A 19,080-nucleotide genomic window follows, 5' to 3' on the forward strand; every position below is an offset into this window, starting at 1 on the left:
GCATATGTATGTTTGTTTGTTTGTTTGTTTGTTTGTTTTTAGGGCCACAGCACCTGCAGCATATGGAAGTTCCCAAGCTAGGGGTCAAATCAGAGATGTAGCTGCTAACCTACATGACAGCCACAGCAACACAGAACCGAGCTGTGTCTGCAACCTATACCACAGCTCACGGCAACACCGGATCCTTAATTCACCGAGCGAGGCCAGGGATCAAACCTGAGTCCTTGTGGATAACTAGTCAGGTTTGTTAACCACTGAGACACGAGGGGAACTCAAGCAAATGTTTCTTTCCAACTGTGATTCCCCCAAATCCAAGCCTGATATGAATACACTGGAAATTTTACCTGTTCAGGCAAAATGAATATATTTCACAACTGTTGATAAAATTTTTTCCATTTCTATGAAACTGTGGGATATCTTATTTTTTTCAGAAGCTATTGCCATAGCAACCATTTCCTATAGAAGCATCACAAAAGTTCCTAAACAGTACACTTAAGGTGAGCTCTTTTTACAAAGTATTTTTAAGAACACTGTTTTTGAGCCTTCCCAGTGTCCCAGGTGTGCCCTGTCACCTTACCCAATGACCTATGCCTTTTTTCCCGCTCCCCACAACTAGGCACATTTATGTTTTGCTCTAAGCAAGTTTAGCAATCTCCATCCTCACCATTCCTCAAGATAAGAGAAAGTCCCCTACCTGCCTGGGTCAAGAACTCTACTCACAGCCAGGCTCCCAGTCTCTTCAACACCTGGATGATACACAATCAGCTATTTGTACAGCTGTACTACTCGTAAAGTTTCCCACCACTGCAAGATCATATACTCCAGTTATACCTTTGTTCCTCTGCCTCCTGACTAGCTAGCAGAGAGTCACAAAAGGCACCATGCCTTTCATTTGTGCATTGTTTTACTCCGTCTTCAGACACAGAAGAGAGCATAAAGAATACTATAAACATTTTGCAGCCAACACCAGCAAGAACCACAAATAGTATTGAAGCATTCTCTGTCCTGTGTATCCCTCCTCAATCACACACCCCTGCTCTATGAGGAAATAATCATCTTGGATTTGATGTCTGTCATTCCCAAACATGGGCTTACATATTTAATATATAAACATGTGTTCTATGTCACATTTTTAACATTTATATGAATGAGATCATACTGTGTATATATTTCTGAGGCTGCTTTTTTCAGTTACATTGTTGAGATTTAGTCATAGCAATATATCTATTACTTTGGTTCATCGTTGGTTCATTTTCATTGCTCCCTAGCATTACCTTGAAAGAGTACTTTACAATATTCCCTCTTTTTCCATACTCTCAAAGGGCTGAATCAGAGCTGCAGCATCCTCATGGATACTAGTCAGGTTTGTAACCTCGTGAGCCACAATGGGAACTCCCTCTATTTCATTCTTGTCACTATTGCAAACAATACTGCTATAAATATTACTATACGATGCTTTTAGGACAAAGGTATAAGAGTTCCTCTATACTAGAGGTTGGCAAACTTCTTCCATCAGGGGCCAGTTAAGTGTTTTAGGCTTTGCTAGGCATGTAGTCAGTATCACAACTACTCAACTCTGCTGTTGTAGTGTGAATGCCCCCACAGATGACACTTAAATGACTCAGAGTGGACATGTTCCCATAAATCTTTGTTTAGAAATAAGGGAAGCCAACAGGATTTGGCCCATGGATCATTTCATGCCCACCACTGCACCAGAATAAACTGACAAGTGGGCTTAGTAAAAAATTTATTTTATGTGCAATCAATAACAAGATATATCAAAATGAAATGGTAAGAGGTACGTACATTGCAATAAATGATAAGATATTGTCAAATCTCAAAAAATAACAAGATATTGTCAGGTTGAATCCTAAGAGGTGTGTATATTTATATCCCCACTAATAGTGTATAAACTTTCTTGTTTCTGTACAACTTGGTATAGATAGAATATTTCATTTTAGCCATTGTGATTGGTGTTAAATGGTTCACAGTGCTGCCATTTGATTTTTCTATTAACTCATGAAATTCAACACATTTTCATATGTTTATTAAACACTAGTTTTTTATCGATTGTTCATATCATTTAGTCAATTTCCTTTGGGGTTGTCTTTTTCCCAATGAGTTATAGGAATTCTTTATATTTTCTATATATAAATATTTTAGAAAGTACAGAACTCAATATGAATTATAATAAAGATTACAAAGAATATAAAATATCATATTCTTTTATGTTTCTTTTAAAGATGTCAAAGTTCTGCTTTTAACATTTAAGTCCTGGAATTATTGCATAGAATATGAGAGATACAGAACTGACTTTTTTTTTTTAATGGAGAGTAAATTCTGATACAATTTATTGACTGGCCCATCTTTCCCCACAGCTCAGCAATGGCATTTCTCTTCTGTGTCTAGTGTTCATATAGCATGGCTCTGTTCTGAGATTTCTTTTCTACCATCTATGTCTGCAACAATTCCAAAGTCATGGTTTCTATAGCTATAAAATAATTATAATTAATAGCATTTTTATTATTGTTCTGTCAAAGACATTTTATACTCTCTCTTATTTTTTCCTTTTGTGGGAGATACTGTGAGGTATGTTTTCATGTTTCCAAATGTACTGGTTTCTTTTATTTATATTTTTGTCAATAATGTTTACTTCTACTGCATTTGTGATAACGGACTATGCTGTGAAGATACCAAAAATTTTCAATTTACTGAAAATATCTTAAGAAAAAATTCTTATTGAATATGACCATTTCCATCTTTTAAGAGTAAGACAACTCGGTCCATTTACATTTAGCATAATTACTAATATATTGGACCTGTCCCCAGGCTATATACTATTTTTAGCAGTGACAGAATGATGAAGATAGATGGGATAACTTATATAGATACAGGAAGAGAATGTTAGAATCTTTACTTTTAGGCAGAACTCTATCCAAATACAAGTAAATGAGGCTTTGCTAATAAATAATATGTGGAATGATATTGGTACTTTCACTATGTCTGTAAGTAGATGAAGGTCATGTATATAAGGCATCCTGTGGGAAAAGAAGAAACCACAACAGGGAATGGTCAAGAGATGCTGAATTAATTTGCTTTCAGTGCCCTATGATTTGTACTCAGGTGAACTTTCAAGTTATAATATCTAGTTTTGATTAGACTAATTCTGGTGAGAATAGACAATTGACTTAAAAATTATTGCTAAATGACACCATGGATTGAAAGAAAACACTGAAAATTATACAAGCACAAGAAAAGGGCATCTCACTTCTATGTCTAATATGAGTTCTTCATAAACCACATAAAGAATGGTGAACTAATCAACTCTAAAAAGAAATGTGGAAAGCAAACGCATAATTTTCAATTAGGCTACATAAAATGTGAGTTTACGACCACTGCGTTTAATGATGAGTTTCATCTGAAGCACACATTGTACCATGAAATATTGGTTAATGATAGCATAAGGACATTGCAAAGAGAAGTTATTTTGAAAACCAAATATCCAGAACACGAAGACAAACATCTAAAATTGGCGGATTTTTTTTTAATTGACATGATGATTCAGTAACCAATAGCCAATGATGCACTTCTTAAATCTAAATTTATATATCTTTTCATCTATGGCTGTAATTAAGATAAGTGTTAATTAAATATTAATAGGAATTTAGAATCATATTTTTGATTGCTTTACTATATTTAAGAAAGACTTTTAAAACAATAAGGGACATTTAAACATATTAATTGCTAAAATATTCTCATGAATATAAATCTTAAGTGGGAGTAAATCTATTTTATTTATGAGATAATAATTATTCCTGAAAAAACTGTGTATTTTAATTCAATCTCATTCCAATTTCTAGTTTTGTGCTTCTCTTAAAATACTTCAATATATTACTATAAAAGCATATAGATATAGACATGATACATAAACAAATATATACAGTTGATTCATAGTTTTTGTGATTTTGCTTTCAAGATTAAAATAGCAGGGAAAGAAATCATTCCAATCAAATAATGTTTCTTGCATAGTCACTAAGCTACAGCAAGATTTCCAAACAAATTATTTGCATGTGATACCTTTAACTGCAAATATAATGCACAGTCTCAATATTTGAAAAGAATATTCTTGAAAGGTTTCTTAAACCTCAAGTTTGACATGAGTATATACTAATACAGTAATTACTTGATTCGTGTGTTACAAGAAAATTGCTGGAAAAGTACAAAACAATGCAACTTCATGCAAACCAGACTTAGTCCCATGAACCAAGATTCTAAAAGAAATAAATAATAACCAAGATCAACTACAAAATCACTCAGAGAATACACAAACAACTAAAGAGCAAATTTAGAAATAAATACCCAAAAGTCATAAGGACCTATCAGCATGCTGCTATCCTCTGGCCTGTGTATAGGACACAAGAGACTTTTTAGTTGAGACTGAAGAACTGAAGAGTCCATACATTTTGAGATTTGAAAATTCTTTACAGGAAATTTAATTCAATTTCTCCTTTTCACAGATGGGATTATGGATAAATTTAGTGATTGTCCTGTTTCCAAGCTTGTGAGGGGCAGAAGCTGGAGAAGGATACAATTTCCAGTCGATGTCTTTAATACCACCAAGTATCATTTCCATAAAATGTATTGCAAACAAGGAAATCACTCTCTGTTGCACAGTTTATTGTCCAAACATGGTTTCAAGAACACACTAACTTAGGGAAGACAGCAGATTTTTTAGCGCCTGGCTACATTGATTATAAGTCAATGCTTGTAGCCAATTTCTGAAGAATTATGTCTACTCACTAAAATATAACCAAATTGCAGGACTGTTCTTGGACTGATTTCTCATTTTCTTTGATTTACTGAGTGTATTTTATTTTATTTTTTTTGTCCTTTTAGGGCCGCACCCGAGGCATATGAAGGTTCTCAGGGTGGGAGGGTCTAATTGGAGCTGTAGCTGCTAGCCTACGCCATAGCCACAGCAACACCAGATCCACATCTGCGACCTACATCACAGCTCAAGGCAACACCAGATCCTTAACCTACTGAGCAAGGCCAGGGATCAAACCCGCAACCTCGTGGTTCCTAGATGGATTTGTTAACCACTGAGCCACAACGGGAACTCCATACCAAGTGTATTTTAAAGAAACAAAATTTACATCATTATATCCTTTTGCTATTAAAGCCTAGTTTCCTCTGAATAAGTTCTAATCAGTGTGTTTCTTCTATAATGAAGAAAAACATGGTTTATGAAGCAGGTATGGAGCAATTAAAGAACTAGCACACTTAGACTACTACACAAGAATGGTTAGGCCCCCAAATTTTCAACTGATACTCAAAGGACTGTGAACCAGGAATTTAGCCCAGTATTAGCATTGCAAAAATTGCAAAAAGTGAGTCTTAAAAGAAGAGATGAGCAGTGTCAATAAACCCACTTAGTGCAGATCATAAAACCTTATTATGCAAAGAAGCAGACTGCAGAACACCACAGCTACTGCATGTTCAGACCATCGTGTAGGCAAGATGCCTGGACTTTCTCTTTGCAACTAGATGCCTGGCAAATTTACAAACAAATTAGAAACTGATATTAAAGATTCAGATTCTAGGAGTTCCCGTTGTGGCTCAGGGAGCTATAAACCCAACTAGTATCCATGAGGATGTGAGTTTGATCCCTAGCCTCACTCAATGGGCTAAGGATCCATCAGGTGTTGCTGTGAACTGTGCCAAAGGTTGCAGATGTGGCTGGGATCTGGCATTGCTGTGGCTGTGGCAGAGGCCAGCAGCTGTAGCTCTGATTCGACCCTTAGCCTGGGAACTTCCATATGCTGCAGGTGTGGCCCTAAAAGGCAAAAAAAAAAAAAAAAAAAAGATTCAGATTCTAATAGTAGATTGTTAAAATATAATCAAAGTACTTAAAATGGTTAATTGTTATATGTTAATTGCAATTCACTTTGATATAATTTATCATTTTAAATGCATAAAATGAATTTATTTAAATGAATTCATAAAATGAATTTATTAAAATATGCAGCAGTATTCCCACTTCACAGGTGGGAAATACTTCAAAAGCCGTTTCATCAAACAAGGAGAGAGAAAGCCAAAATTTGAACTCAAACCTTATGGTTCCTAACACCATGTTCTTTTTGTTGTACCATACATAAAAACAATCCTTGGAGGCTGGAGGCATGACATCAGAGTGAAATTTCCTTCTTTTATAGACTGAAAAATAGACACTAGTCATGTATTATGGAAAGTTACAGGGAGAATTTACTTGCAGTCTGAGACTGGAGTTTTGGAATCTCTGTCAGTTTGCTTTCCACATTTAAAACTGACTCAAAAAAGATTGAAGGAGACCAACAATGAGCTGAATAACATAAAATAGATATTAAGTCAGGAAGACTGGGGTACTTGACCTTGAGCAGGTTACTTAATCTCTCTTTATTTCAGTTGATTTACCTTTAAAATGGGGATAATTATACAACTTACTTCTAATAAGAATGAAGTGGGATAACACATGTCAAGTTCTTAGAAATAGTTTGGGCATCAAAGAAGGTAGCCTGGTACAAATCACCTTCCAGGTATCCTTCTCCTGCCAGTTCCCCATACTCAAGAAGAGGGTGGCCTGGCAAGGGAGTGACACCCCACAGCAAAAGGTACAGAGTAAAGTGATGGGGCAAAGGCTAAGCAGGATGCCTCAAGAGGTCCATGAAAAATAAGATACCTGTGCTTTTGGTGTTTTGGACAATAAAGAGGTCATTGAGAAGAAATAGGAAGCATGCCCCCTGAGAGGTCCTATACCAGTCATGCAAATATCATCTACTGCCAAGAAAGCACTTACAGAACAAGCTAAGTAAAACAATATTTCTCCACTTTTTCTTTTTTTTTTATTATTTTCCCACTGTACAGCAAGGGGGTCAGGTCATCCTTAGATGTATACATTGCAATTACAGTTTTTTCCCCCCACCCTTTCTTCTGTTGCGACATGAGTATCTAGACATAGTTCTCAATGCTATTCAGCAGGATCTCCTTATAAATCTATTCTAGGTTGTGTCTGATAAGCCCAAGCTCCGATCCCTCCCACTCCCTCTCCACTTTTTCTAATCTCCCTTTTCCTTGACTCAACTCTGGAAGACCCAGAAAGAGGAGAAGAAGAGTAGATCCTGGCCTGTCCTCCACTGTGTATCCCTCATCTGCGACCATGGCTGAGACAGGAGAGAAGATTTAAATGACATAGAGACTGAAGTTTACATCGGACCAGACCAGGCTCTTGGATATTTGAAAGTGAACAGAAAGAAAACAGATGCACCACAGATACTGTCATGATGTGGGGAAAGGAGATCCAAGAGTGGAGTGCTGCCAAGTTTGATTAGTTGAATTTCCAAAGCCCTTGGGATGAAGTTCAAATGCTTTCTCACCACCCGCAGTGATCTCTCCCTCCCTTCCCTCTCTAGTCTTGCTGTATAATTCTCCATATACTCTGCCTACAGCAATACTGATGCTGCAGGCCCTCTGATGTGTCATGCTCTGTCTTACACCCGCCCTCATTGATCTCCCTTCCATCTCTCTTCCCTGCCAACCCCTACATTTGGCCAACTTTTACTCCACATTGAGAACAAGGACAATGACTACTTTCCTCAATGCATTAACCAGTATCTAACTTCCTGGGACATAGGAAATAAACCAGAATTAGTCCAGGAATAAGTGAATGAGAGAAGTCACAGGAAATTAAATGCTGTCACAAAGATTCTGGGCAATAACAGCTCAACACTGTTATTAACAGCTCAATGGCACTCAGGAGAAAGGCACCCGCACAACTGGGTGGTAGAAATACCCTCAGATATCTTGCGTCATCCCCTGCATGCAATACCCTAACCTTGAATTCCACAAGTGTGCAGTGTGTACATTCACGTGCATGTGCATGAGTGTGTGTGTGTGTCTGTATGACTATATTAAATTACTCACAGTAGGCTCTTCTTCTGTATCATATGTTATGTTTTGAAGTATATTGACTCATATCAAAAAAGCCAGGCTATAACAAGATCTGTGATAAGAGAGATATCCTATGTTTCAAGTTTTATTTGGGGATGCTTTTATGGCATTTTGGCACAGTTGGCTGTAAAGCCCTTCATGATCTGGTTCCAAGTTATTTTCTAGCTTCATCTCCTTCCCAAATCCCTAAGAGCATTTAGGCTCTAGTCACATTGAACTTTTACATTTTACAAAATTCACCATGCTCTTTCAGTTTGTGCTAAAACACTCTTCCCATTATGTAGCTGGCGACTCCTTATTTGTCCTCCTCTGCTATCTTCTTTTCCTAGAAACCTTCTCAGACACATATATCCTCTACCCACATCCCCTCTCTACGATATTAATGCATAAAACTTCAATAAAAACATAAGCACACCTTTTTTTTTTTAAATTGATGATTCTTTTTCTTAGCTGTCCCCCCACTACACTGTGAACAACATGAGGGCAGCACTAGTTATACTTAAGGATTTCAGCTCCCAACACTGTGACAGATACAGCGTGTGTACTTAGCAAATATGGTTGAAAAAGAACAAACACAACTCAAGCCTTCAGTAGCTCAGACTGCAATAAAGAAGAAAGTCATGTAAAGATTTTTATAATCCAGCATGCAAAGTCATAAAAACGTGTGAACACCATGTGGTGGAGCACGGGGACAAGAAGGACTGACTCTACTTGGAGTAGCTTAGAAAAACACCAGGGAAGATGAAATTTGAACTTGGCTTTGAATAAATGAAAGATCTCCAGTTGGCAAAGGAGGAAGGGAAGCATAACAAGAACAGGGAAAAACATTTTCAAGGCCAGGGAGTTGTTAAAGATAATGGCATATTCAGAGAACTGAGAAGTTCAATGCAATCTTTAAAAGCCTCTCTGATAGTTATAATGCCTTACAGCTACTGCCCTCTGTCTTGCCTCCTTCTCCTCAACCAAGCTGCTTAAAAATGTTGCCTCCACTCTTTCTCCATTTCCTCACCTCCCACATGCCCCAACCCACTGCAATCTGGTTGCTTTTTACCATGATCAACAAATATCTCCTTGTTCTTAATCTAATGATGCATTTAAATCCTTTTCTTGACTTTACCATAATATACGACACTGTTGTTTTCTCCCTACTTTTGTAATGCCCTCCTGCATTGGCATTAAAACCATACTCTCCTGGTGTTGTAGTTAACTCTTGAAAAATGCTCATCATGGGACCTGAGACGTTCTGTGTCTATGTCTGACAATAATCTACGTGTTATGGTATCTCTTAGAGAATATATGGGAGCAACGCCAGAGGACAGTTTCTATTATTCTTCATCAAGGCATACAAATTCTACATAGTTCCTCCAGAAAGACAGGTCTCACCCTTGTACGCTGGGGAAAGAACAGGCCACCTCTGTAATTTTTATTTTAAAAACCACTTCATGTTTAGAAGTCATAGCTATTTGTTATTTACATACAAAAGGATGACAGGGGTAGTGGTAAGGAATGCTCCTCCCCCAAGGCAGCCAAGTGAACTATGACCGGATGTACCTAGTTCCTACAGCCCTCCCTCTGGCAGAAGGATAATGGATGGAGTCAAACCAGTCCAACTAATTAGCACTCTTTTCTGAAACTATTACCCTATTCCCTTGGTGAGATTTTACTGTGGGCAAAACCTATGGTTTCATCCCATTACCAAACAAACCATACCCCCTTCAGCATATAGAAACCTACCTGGGCAGAGGGTGTAACTGATATAGATACCTGACTATTGAACATGGTTGCATCTGATAAGGAAGGAAAGGCAGTGACCTCTGATGTTTGATATTAAGAATCAAGAGCAGTCTAGTTCAGCGAAGGGAAGGCACCTACCTCCATTTTGACAGACAGCCATGATTGTTCCTTCTCAGTCTCCTCTGCTATCTGTTATTCTCTTCTGTTCTGGAGTTTCTATAAAAGTATGATGGCCATTTCACTTTAATCTCTTTCCTTGTACAAGTTAATGGATGTCCATGGTTTCAACTATCATTGGATGGCTCCCAAACCATCTGTACTCTAAGCCCTTCTCTTGGACTCCAGGTCTATGCCTGCTACCTAGACATCTCCAATTAAATCCCTCACAAAGATCCCACCTCAAAATGTCCAAAACATAGATATTCATCCTGTAAACACCAGAACCAAAGCAAACAAAACTCTCTTTCTTAGTTCATATCCCAGTGAATGGTACCACCATCCACCCAGTACCCTCAAGCCTTCATCCTATACTTCTCCTGCAACTTCTACCTCCAACACATCACCAAGTCTTGTCAATTCTACCTCATGGAGATCCTTCAAACCTTTTCAGTTCTTTCCATCTTTAATCCCACTACTCTTGACTTTCTTGCTTGGTATACAACAGCTTTCAAACAAGTTTTTCCTTTTCGCATCCTCTAAGACAAATTATTGGATTACAGAAAATCTGACTCTTCACATGTCTTTTTTATTACCTTAAATTTTATGCCCTCAGCATACAGTCAAAAACCTTGACCTGGTAAAAGGCAGACTGTTATGCCCTACAACTAGCAATTATGATTCCACAGATCTGAGAAGGAACCTAGGAAATAACGTTTTAAATAAATAAATCCAGCTGAATCCAACACAAGTGTCTATGAATCTCATTCTGAGGAACATTACAAAAATTCTAGGAGGGTGCTGAAAAATATTCGCTAAATGTTCCCTAAGTCTAATTCCTATCCTTTCCAAATATCAATAAACTTCCAATAATAAACTTCTACATTCTGGCTTAAAAGTGAGGAAACATTATTATTTTTGATATACAGTATTTGCTTTGTTTGTAGCAGTTGTCCTTATCTAGCTCTATTTACAAATGGCAACTTATGATAAGGGTTTACAGCTTAAACCCAGTGTCAGTTTTTGATCAGATAAGATCTAGTAATTCTCTAAAACCCCCTATGATGTTAACTACTGAATTACATAATATTCTAATAGCTTTGGGGGTTTCTAGGAGATCATATACTCTGTGTTTTCATAAGATAGACAAGTACTAACTAAGGGGATTGATATGATCAATAAACCAAGGTCATCACTTACCTGACTGCCTGCTTTTTAATAATCTAATGGTAAACTCTAGATCAGATATCTTGATGACTTCAAAGTGTCCATTCTTCAAGGTCTAACCCTACTGCTTAGCAGTGCAAGAGATAACATGTGGGCTGAGGTTGTTAGTCTAGGTTTTAGTACAATGATTGGTGGCTATACCACTGATGCCTGAAGAATATGCTCACACAGAGAAAATGCTTACTAGTATGGGAAAAGACCTTTGATGTGGACCAAAGAGAAAAGAAAAGAAAACAAAACAAAACATAGAAGAGTTATAAATTGCTTAAATGTGCCTGCCTACCACCAACTTTGCCAACTAGCTACTAGTATACCCCCAAGTTTACCTTCTTACTCATGAATTTTTTAAAATGTTGAAATAAAAAATCCTTAATTGAAAACATGATAATTAGAATATTTAATTATAATTTAGATCTGCAACTTTCTTTGGACAATTACACTAGCTAATGATTCTGAGACAGCAGTGTGTGTGTGTGTGTTTGCTCTTTTGGTTCTTAATTCTTTTTGCTATGCTGCTTTTTCCTCTCAGGCTAATGTCACAACAAATCTACATCACTGACCTGCGCAGGAGAACTTAAGAGTTTAGGTCTTTCTTCTGAGCATGCACACTGCATTGAAATAAGAGTACAGCTAAGCTACCAAAAGTGAAATTAAATTTATTCTATTATTCTGTACTGTACTTGTATTTAACAAGTTGCTTCTGTAATACATGAATTAAATTATCTTCATATCAACTTTTATGTATGGGTAATAATAATGTGAGTATATTTCCTTTGTATCATAATAATTTTCTTGCTTTTTAAGAGGAGACATTTCTTTCACAAGTTTCATTTCTTGACCTGGCCATCTGTACTAATATACATTCAAACTTTTCTCTATTATATATTTTTTGCTTTCCAAAAGAAGTAATGAGGTTGAAAACCACTCTATGTGTTAGCCTCAAGAAAACCAGATCATTTCTCTTCACAAAAGGTATACATTTTGAAATTGAGCTGTGTCTTCCGTAATAGATTTGTAATATGAGTAGTGTGTCAGCATGTATGTGTACAGATGTTACTCAACTTTGATTTTCTTCTCTAGATTTGGACAAATATTAAACAGTCCCTGCTGAGTGATCAAACTGTCTCTTTGCTCTCCCTCAAAATCCTCCCCACATTCCCACACTATCATGTACACCTGTCATTAGTGAATTGCCTTTCAGCGTCAAATCCACCCTCCTTCCCCTTCTTTATGATGCAGGAGAAAGGCTCTGTAACATCACCCTTCATCAGTTCACACAATAATAGGCCTTGTCCTTAAAGAGTGCTGGAGGGAGTACCGATGTCAGAGCAGGCAAGCGGGCTTTTCTTTCTGCTTCTTTCTGGTTCAGGTGCATTTTCAGGCTTGGGCACAGCCTTCAAGGGACCACCATGCTGGGAGTTTGTAGCCACCAGGCAGGATGCTCCTCAGGACCAGCTTCCGCACATACCTTCCTATGTTTCATCGCTGGCAGCAGCTGCACTGTCCTGTAGTCACAGCATCCTCTCCAGTGAGCTCTAAATCTCGTCCTTGGAGGGAAGGACTTCCTTCCAACCCCTGAGTTCTTTCAGTGTTCGTGATGTTTCACCCCACAAGCAGATGCTGCCTTCTGCATTTGCTAAATCTATATTGCTTAGAGTCTTTTTCTTTTTATTTACCCATCTTAAACTAGTTAATAATTCATTATATTAGATTTCTCCTGTTCTAATTACTGTTATGGATCCTTTCCTCTAATTGGACTCTGATGATAAAGTAGTATGTGCCCAGCCTGCAGTCTTGCAGTTAATGAGATTCCCCCTAAGTTAACTATTGGTAAGACCGAGTAAACAAGTTGAGGAAAGATGGAAATAAAGTGGAAAATCTGACATGACCAAAGAGAATTCTTTATGACTATGTTAGGCTAGGTGATTCCAGGAAAGTATATTAGGAACAGCGTCTGGGGCCCTCAAGAATTTCAAGAACCTAAAAGATGTTAAATATGTATTTCATTTTAGGGAATATCTCAATATACAAGTGTGCATGTATGCATACATACACATATATAATCCAGAATACACAAAGAAAACTAAAAACTCAAACATAAGTGATTTAAATTTTAAAACTTTAAATGTTGCCAATTACAATTCTACTCAGCTCAATGCAACCTAGGTAGTTTGAAATGTGAGTTCCATTTTCATGTTTAATATAATATGTGGTAGTGTCAGCCCAAACTATGAAAGCTTCTCTTGAGCTTGTTAAATTTTTTTTTAAGTTCTTGGGCTCAATTCACTGAAGAGACCAAGGTTCTGAATTCAATTCAGCGTTAAGAGTTTAAATTTGTTCTGTTCTAATGAAGGTACCACCTAACATCAGCTACCAGCTTTTTATTTGTACTTATTTTTTTTGCATATGGCTTATTAATATTTAGCTCATTTTTAAGAATGACAGCAGCAAACAGGCATGCAAACACACAACTGCTAGACACATGAGTGCCTGATCGTGACTGCTTCACTCAGACACGGTCCTGTTCCAGTTCTGGAACACACTGTCCTTAACCTTGAGTTCAGTTTCACATACCCTGCTCTGGATTTCAACTTGACATCAGTGGATTCCTTATGCTTAGCTTTAAACCTTGCAGGAGAATTAGGATGCCTTTTCCCATTTGCTGATTGGATTTTTCTCAGAATTTAGAATTTTTAAAAATATATAAATTTCCCAACAAATGCCTGGAAGGAATCCCTGCATGAAAACACTAAGTGATCACAGTTACCTATTTTTACATTTTAAGGTTTACTGAAGGATAATCGACAAAAAATTATAAGATATTTGAGGCAATCATGGTGATCTGATAGACGTAGGGGAAGGATTCCCCCTGTCTAGGTTATTAACACCTCCATCACCTCATATTTATTTATTTATTTATTTGTCTTTGGCAAGAGCATTTAAGTTGTACTCTTTTCGTCAATTTCATTTACACCACACAGTGTCACCCTCTATAGTCACCATGCTTTACACTAGATCCTCAGACCTTATTCATCTTGTAGCTGGAAGTCTGTACCCTTTCACCAACTCTTCCCTATTTTCTCCACCCTCCAGCCTCTGGCAATCACTTGTGTATTCTGTTTCTATGAGTTTGATTTTAATTACCCATGTACATGATATAATGCAATATCTGTCTTTTTCTGCCTGGTTTATTCACTTCACATATGACCTCAAGGTCCATCTATGCTGTCAAAAGTGCAGGATTTTGCTCCTTCTCATGTGGCACATAAATATCACACCATCTTTCCTTCTGTATCATGACTAATGTGAATAATGGTGAAAAAACACAGGAGTGCTAATATCTCTTGGAGGTCTTGTTTTCATTTTGGATGTATATCAGACGTGGATTACTGAACAATATGGTAGTTCCATTTTTAATTTTTTTGATGACCCACCATTCTGTTTTCTATAGTAATTACATAAATTTACATTCCCACTAACAGTGCACAAAGATCCCCCTTTCTCCATGTCATTGGACAACATTTGTAACTTTAAAAGATTTTTTTTTTTTTTTTTTTTTTTTTTTTTTTTTTTTTTTTCTGTGCTCTTGGTATTTGGAATTTCCTGGGCCAGGGCTCAAACCCATGCCAGAGCAACAACCCGAGCCACAGCAGTGATGATGCCAGATCCTTAACCACTAAGCCACCAGCAGTCCAAGCCACACCAGTGACAATGCCAAATCCTTAACCACTAAGCCACTTAACCACTAAGCCACAGCAGTGACAATACCAGATCCCTAACCAGTAAGCCACCAGGGAATTTCCTTAAAAACATTTTTTTGAGGTATAGTTTATATGCAGCATTACATAAGTTCAGGTGTAAATGTGTGATTCACAGTTTTAAAGGGTAGATTCTATTTACAGTTATAAAATATTGGCTTATGCTCTGTGATGTGCTGTACAATATATCCTTGTAGCTTATTTATTTTATACATAGTAGTTAGTACCTCTTGATTGTGTACCCTTATCTCGCTCCTCCTCCTTTCCCTCTTCCCACGGGTAACCACTAGTTTGTTTGTTCTCTGTATCTGAGTCTGTTTCTTTTTTGTTATATTCCCTAGTTTGTTTTATTTTCTAGATTTCACATATAGGCAGATAAGTGATATCATACAGTGTATCTCTTATCTTTTTGATGACAGTCATTCTAACAGATGTGAGGCAATATCTCATTGTGGTTTTGATTTACATTCCCATGATAATTTTAATTTTTTTAAATTTTTATTAAAGTATAGCTGATTTACAATGCTGTGCCAATTTTTGCTGTACAGCAAAGTGACCCCATTATATATATACATACATTCCCTTTCTTATATTATCTCCCATCACAGTCTATCTCAAGAGATTAGATATTGTTCCCTGTGCTATACCATAGGATCTCATTGCTTATCCATTCTAAATGTAACAGTTTGCATCTACTAACCACAAACTCCCAGTCTATCCCACTCCCTCCTTCCTCCCCCTTTCACAAGTCTGTTCTCTATGTCTCTGAGTCTGTTTCTATTTCCTGATGATTACTGATGCTGAGTACTTTCTCATGTACCTGTTGGTCATTTTATGTCTTTTTTTAATTAAAAAAAAAAGCTTTTCTTCCTTATTTAAATTGGATTGTGGTTTTTGTTTTCTTTTCTTTTTCTTTTTCTTTTTTACCTTGAATTGGGCCAATTCTTTATATATTTCGATGCTAAGCCTTTATCATACTTATAATTTGAAAATACTTTCTCCCATTTAGTAGGTTGCCTTTTCATTTTGTTGATGGTTTCTCTTGCAGTGCAGAAGATTTTAGTTTGATATAGTCAGTTAGACTTTTTTATTTTTGCTTTTGGTGTCACATTTTAAAATATCATCACTAAGACCAATGCCAAAGAATGCATCTCCTGTTTTCTTCTATGAGTTTCATGGTTTCAGGTATTAACTAACATAAAGTCTTTAATCTATTTTGAGTTGAGGCTACCAGCTTTCTAAATGTGTCGGTAATAGAAAAAAGTGATCAAAGCAAAGAGAAGAGAATTAGTCTACTCCACTATCACCACTTGAAAAAAGTCACTTCATACATTTTGCTAAAAATTATATTACTGTTTGTCTAAAACCCCTGAATAACAAACATTTGTATGTCTAGGAAAGGTATGTATGTTTACTTTTGTTTTTGTTTTGTTTTGTTTTGTTTTTGGTCTTTTTAGGGACACTCCTGCGGCATATGGAAGTTCCCAGGCAAAGGGTCAAATTGGAGCTACGGCTGCTAGCCTACACAGCAACACAGGATCCAAGCCACATCTGTGACCTATGCCACAGCTCAGGGCAATGCCAGATACTTAACCCACTGAGCAAGGCCAGGGATCAAACCCATGTCCTCACGGATACTAGTTGGGTTTGTTACCACTGAGCCACAACAGGAACTCCACTTTTGATTTTTTGAAGTGAAATAATTCACCATGCAAAATGAACAAATGAAAAAAAACTTTAAAATAGTAACTGTTAGCACTAATATTTACTACACAAAATCTACAACATTTTAAACATTGATATTTTGGGGACCTATATCATCTGCCTTTCTGTTTTGGCTGGAATAAAAACACCAAAGGTAACACTGTAAGAACCATAATTTATATAGTTTTGTTAATTTTTCAAGATAGTTCCTGACAAAATTCTGACTCTCAGCACTTCACTCCCCATAGAGATTAGGTTCTCATTCTCACTGTGTCTCTCTAGGATGTGGAAGCATTTTCTAAGACAAGCTGCACAGCAACATGGAAGGACCTAGAAACTATTCTACTAAGTGAAGTTAGACAGTGAAAGACAAATATCATATGGTATCACCTACATGTGGAATATAAAACAAAGAATACAATTAACTTTTTGCAGAACAGAAACAGACCCACAGACATTGAAAAACTTATGGTTACCAAAGGGGACTGGTGAGGGGTTGGGACGGATGGGCTGGGGGTTTGGGACTGGCCTATGCACACTGAAGCAAATGGAATGATTGGCCAATGGGGACCTATTGTACAGCACAGAGAACTCTACCCAATATTCTGTGATAATCTATTTGGGAAAAGAATCTGAGAGAGAATGGATATGTGTATATGAATGACTGGGTCACTTTGTTGTACAGCAGAAATTACCACAACCTTATAAATTAACTCTACTTCAATAAAACTTGAAAAAAAAAAACACAGAAATATTATCTTTACTGGGAACCAATAATGTTTGGGATACACACTCTCACTAAAAATATGTCTGTCATCCTTTCAAATTACACTGACATTAATCTATAGAAAGAATAGGATTAATGTTTCAGGTTACAATATAAAATACTGCAAGGAGGTGGAGGGTTACATTGAAAAATGAGATATTTCCTGTTGTTAAAGAATTGTTTCTAAGGCCTGAAGTTGGGGGGGAGGGGCACTTAATCTTCGCATTCTAATTCGAAAAAACTTCAGTGACCTGCAGTGTTAAGCCTCAACCACTTCGCCAAAGTTTGGGGTCATCACCCCTCTTCCATCTTTAGCTATCTCAGTTAATATAAAAAGGAACTATGAGGTCAGAGAAGTGGCTTTGGGTGAAAGAAAAACAGCTTTTTAATGAAAAAACTGATATCTATTCCCCAAAGGAAAGGCAGGGAGGTCCCAATAAACTGGATAATTATGGGAATGTAAATTCGTGCAGCCACTATGGAAAACAGTATGAAGCTTCCTTAAAAAGCTAAAAATAGAGCTACTATATGATTTATCAATCCCACTCCTGGGTATATAGTTAGAAAAAAATAAAAACTTTATTTGAAAAGACACATGCACCCCAATGTTCAGAGAAGCACTATTCAGAATAGCCAAGATACGGAAACAAACCAAGTGCCTTCAATAGACAATTAATTTAAGTGGTATATATACACACACGCAATGGGATGTTACTCAGCCATAGAAATGAAAGAATGCAATACTGCCATTTGCAACAATAAGCATGGACCTAGAAAATTTTATACTTAGTGAAGTCAGAGAGAGAAAGACAAATACTGCTTGATATCAGTTGTATGTGGAATCTAAGAAGTAATACAAATGAATCTATATACAAAACAGAAACAGAGACTCACAGACATAGAAAAACAAATTTATGATTACCAAAGGGGAGGGGGGAGAAATAAATTAGGAATATGGGATTAAAAGATATAAACTAGTGTGCATAAAACAGATAATCAACAAGGATTTACTATATAGCACAGGGAACTGTATTCTATATCTTGTAAAAACCTATAATGGAAAATAATCTGAAAACAAAATAACTGAATCACTATGCTGTACACCTGAAATGAACACAATCAACTATTCTTCAATAAAAGTTGGCTAATATTGTTTATGAGCATCTGCAAAAGGGAAAGTCTTTAGTTGTGGTGTGTTTATCAAGGTGGAAAACCTCCACACTTGTCGTCCTTCCCCTTGGGGTATCAGAGAAAAGGAAGAAATCGGGGACAGATGACATGATGGAGGATGACAGATAGAAAAATGACAAAGCATCTCCTCTAATTCTCACTCGATGACCCTAAGGAAGGTGGATGAAAGGCAATTTCTACCAAAAATGTCTATAAAAGAGCATCACAGGTAGCAGTAGAAGTGGAAGATTGATTACTAAAATGCTTATGCTTTATCAAGAAATGATTGATAATGTAATCTAGTCCTCTAATTTCTAGCCCGCCAGACCAACTTCCTCTTCTACTGATGCATAAAGAAAAATAAAGACCAGTTCCATAAAATTCAAGAATATTAAGATGCTAATTTTCTTTAGATTGATTTATATGTACCTACAATGTGTATGTATATTTACGTAGCTAGTATGAGAAGAAATCCACCTTACTCAAAGCCATTGAAGGTTTTCATTTGTAACCCTGACCATGCCACAATCTGTAGAAAACAGTTGTCTATGAAATTGTCAGACAATGGAAGTTAAGCAG

General features: G+C 36.8%; 1 protein-coding gene across 6 annotated transcripts in view; it reads right to left on the minus strand.

The window, feature by feature from the left end:
* Window positions 1–19,080, minus strand: part of GABRA2 (gamma-aminobutyric acid type A receptor alpha2 subunit) — a 130,208-nt gene that overhangs the window by 63,565 nt on the left and 47,563 nt on the right. The gene's annotated exons all lie outside the window — the stretch shown is intronic.

The sequence above is a fragment of the Sus scrofa genome, chromosome 8 (assembly GCF_000003025.6).
Source record: "Sus scrofa isolate TJ Tabasco breed Duroc chromosome 8, Sscrofa11.1, whole genome shotgun sequence".
In the NCBI taxonomy this organism is placed as follows: Eukaryota; Metazoa; Chordata; class Mammalia; order Artiodactyla; family Suidae; genus Sus; species Sus scrofa.